This window comes from Octodon degus, unplaced genomic scaffold, assembly GCF_000260255.1.
Source record: "Octodon degus isolate 3935 unplaced genomic scaffold, OctDeg1.0 scaffold00220, whole genome shotgun sequence".
Lineage (NCBI taxonomy): Eukaryota > Metazoa > Chordata > Mammalia > Rodentia > Octodontidae > Octodon > Octodon degus.
In genome coordinates, this window is record NW_004524796.1 from 1,127,987 (window position 1) to 1,132,327 (window position 4,341).

Below are 4,341 nucleotides of genomic sequence, written 5' to 3' on the forward strand. Positions count from 1 at the left end.
TTTATTTTTTTAACTTTTTTTAATCCCAAAGAGCTCTCTCTCATCCAACTTATTTGGAAAGGTAAGGACTCAAGATAACATTTTACTTCTGTAGCTAATGAGACATATGACTCAAGTGAAGAATGTATTTCTTTGACTGTCCCAGCTTCTAAAGGCTACCTGTATTCCTTAACTTCTGGACCCATTCACTATCCTCAGTGCACCAACATAGCATCTTCAAAGGTCGTTCCCTGACTCTATGACCTTAAGAATCTTTGTAATTATACTGAGCCTGTACAAATTCTTAACCCATCTTCCTTTTTCAAGACTGCTACCTTAATCACTCAAGCAGTCTGTTTTGGAGTGCAAGGTACAATATGTGCAAGTGTCAGAGAGTATGAGAAGGACATCTTGGAGAGTCCATAATTCTGCCTCCCATTATGTTGAAATATACAACACAACCAATTCCACAAGCCAGAGCATTCTTTCTGGTGCAAGTCCCTGATGAAGGAAAGTAGGCATGGCTTTGATGCCATTCTATATGGAGAAGACAACAGAATAGCTTTAAATCAATGATCAATTCACTTCAGGCTGAATTCAGTGGTAAGATCCAAGACTTAACTTCCTCAGAATAGAAACTAAAAATCCCCCAAGTCCTATTCCAACCCATGAAAACTAGTTACTATTTACAGAAGTTCCATCTATCCACAATCTTGCTGAAGTAGAAGGGTAGACTCTCATGAGAGAACCTATAAAAACATTAAGAATAAGGTTAATATGTACATAGGTTAATATGTACAAGATGTTCGTGATGTGGCTTGAACTAAGTTAACATAGTCTAAGAGTATTCATAGTCAAATACTGACCTCAAAAATGTTTTGGGTGATGGAATTACAACTCCTGAATCTTTTTCAAAGCATATGAATTACAGTATTCCCTAACCTGGAGATTAAATACAGTGCTTCTAGATTCTACATAACTATTTTTCTTTGATATTTTCCTTGAGCCTCATGTTCTAACTCAATTATACATTTCTCTATTCTCCTCTGAGTTTCTATTTCCCTGCACTTCATTATAAAACCCACAAAATAGAAAGTATATTATGCTTCCATTCCATTAAAATCCTTTCACTGAGATTTTTTAACCAAGATTTTTTCAGCAAAAAGATGGATTTATACTAATTCACTCATATCTAGGCCACCTTTCTTCAAATCTTACGTATTTGCTTACCAGAAAGAGGCATTGCTTTAAAAATGGCAGTGAGGTAAAAGCCCATATACTGAATTTAACCTTCCTAGATAAACCCTTCTCCCCTCTCATCAGAGCTGAATGTAGCTACTTCCCCGGAACAAGACAGGATATTGCTGTCTTGATAAGTCCCTCGCTTAACACACTCCATGTGTTTAGAGGGAGAGCTGAGGCTCCCAGAATGAGAACTAGTTTGAATAAATAGGACTTAAAATCATTTGGGCAACTTTTGAAAGAGACATTTTTGGTGATTTCTGATAACTGTAATCTATGGAAAAGCATTTGAGTAGACCATATCCAAATGCACAAAGTAAAGTAGAGGCCCAAGATCATAATTTAAAACCTCAAAACTGCTTTCTTCTTTGATCTGTGAAAATTACTTTGAAAATGTCCTTCTTTCCTAATTTCACTAATTAGGAAACTAATTCCTAATTTGCTAAAAAATTTTTTGTAAAAATAATACTACATTGGATTTGAATTTTTTTAATATTTTTTATATATTACCTGACTTGTCCTCATAGTTTGTGTTGGTTTACCATGCAATAATGTTATGGATCTATAATTCACATAAAATATAATTTACCCATTTAATATAACTCATTAGGTCACAGTATGTTTACAGAGTAATTCATCATCACAATTTTAGATTTTGTCTACCCAAAAAGAAACTTCATACTAATTCACAGTCAATCCTCATTTTAAGAGCTGTTGGTTCACTTACCCATGATTCTGGGGAAGAAAGCCAGGTTAGTATTCCTCCCTGATGGGGAGTTCGTGAAAAGAAACTAAATCTTGCCCAATCTTCTGTTCACAAACCAAAGTATTCACAAACAGAAAAATATCATTAGCCGAAATACTACTGTCCTACCCATCCCTTAAGATCTAAGTAAACATGAATTTATTTTTGTCTATATCAGTAGCTGGACATTTAGATTGTTCACATTAGAGCTTTTATTAATAGTATTTCCATGAATATTTATGTACAAATTCTAAATGTGAGCATATGTCTCCCTTTCTATCAGCTATCTAACTATGAATGGAATTGCTGGATCACTAGGTGTTGTGCTTTGTATCTGGATAGTCCCTGAAAGCCTCATATAGGCATGGGGGTTTGTGGGTTTTTTCAGAGGTGATTGCCTCTAGAGTTTCTGACTAAAAGTCTTACTGGGATTTAGGGTGTGTTGTAGTCAGAACTTTCAAAGGAAGCAATTTAATATGAGATACATAATTTATAAGATTATTTTATAATAATCACCCAAAGAGTCAGATACAAAAGAGTGCAGGAAAACTGTCCACACACTAAAGATCCAAAGAATCCAGCTAAACAATGTTGTATATGATTAGATTTCTAAATTTCTGTGTAAAAATACTTGTTAATTCCTATTTTAAAAAATATTATTAAAAATGTTTTATTCTTCACATTCTGTATGGACTTAAAATTTAACATATCAATACTTGATAGAAAATACCTATTCCATGTTATGCCTAAGATGTTTGATATTCAGAGAGATAGTGAGGTTAAGCTCAACTGCCTATGTTATAGGGTAATAATAATAATAAGCTTCTCTTCTGGAGGGCTAACAACCTAAGTTTGCAGAACAAAAATTAGAGAAAAAGAAGGGCTGCAAGGACAGCCAACATTTTGGCCATAGCCTGTCAAGGTCAGTGAGGATTCAGGACATAGTAGAAACTGTACTGTAACATCATGTAACTCCATTGTGTACCAAATTTTCTGTTCAAGAAGATTATGGGGACACAGAGGAAAGTGATCAACGATGTAGAATGTGCCTGAGGAAAGTCATATGGACAGAAAACATTCTCTCAGGCCTTCCCAAAGAGCAAATTGGTCAAGCAATGGCCATGACTCATTCATATGGCTGACACTCATAAATGATCTACAAACTGTGGTACAGGTTTTCAGGATAAATCCTGAAGGGACTTGACTAACCTTGTCAAACACAAATGTTCCATTTCTTGTTATATAGGTCTTGCCTTATCTTGGTCTTAACCATTCAGTAAAACAGTATAAAAATGAAGTATAAAAAGTAAAGCCATATTAGTATGCTGAGCTGTAAAAGGCTCAAGTCTACAACCTCTGACATTGCCAGTCTTATGGAAGACCCACTACTATTATGGACTACTGGACTATATGGAAATATTTTGCTGAATTCACACACCTACAATATTTAAATGACAATGGAATACCCATCTCTGACAAAACTAAACCAAAAAAGATACAAATGAAGGACCATTTTGTACCTGTATGTTCAAAATAGTTAGGATAGATATACAGCTCTTAATTCAATGAATAGAAAGATTTGTACTAATAGTGTTTTTGGACAAGATATCATGTCTGCATCTTGCACTATGTCTATCCACTAAGAAGACAACAATATGCAATGTGTTAATTATTGAAACTGTCCTACTAATCGGTTTTGAAACTGTCTCATTGTTATTTGTTTCTCAATAAAATTATTTAGAAAATCCAGCGGAGGGGTTCTTTATATCCCTCGTTTTTATACCTTTCTGCTGGTTAAGACCAAGATAAAGCAAGACCTATATAACATCCTTCACTCGTCCAGCTAAAGACCTAGAGTCCATCACAATGCCTCCCAGGACTCCAACTGGAGACCAAGAGTCCCACAGCAATGTGATATGCCAGACTGCTTCACAGATCTGCCCTGGGAAAGCCCCAAGGTCAGAGGTGGAAATGAGGAAGTCTGTGCCAGTGGGATGAAGGATCTGTCTCAGCAGGCTAAGAAATCTTCACTGGACCCAGGAAGTGATGCTCAAAGGTCTAGAGCACCCCAAAGTGAACCATAGCCATTCTCAGCAACAACAAGGCCCCATGCTCCTCTGACAGTGAGAACAGCTGAATTTATATCAGGAAAGCAAATATGACAAGCTTCTTCAAGAGAACCAACAGTCTCCATTTCTTCCTCTCCAGATCTCCTTTTTATGTTGCTGACAACAATCCTTACATGGGCCTTCCACACTCAGCACCATGCTGATTTAGTTCAGCTGGGTGTTACAAGTAGAACACCAGTTGTCAATCCATCACAGGTAGTGAGTGCTACATTTGTCCTAGGGTGTTTTATCTACATAATATATATA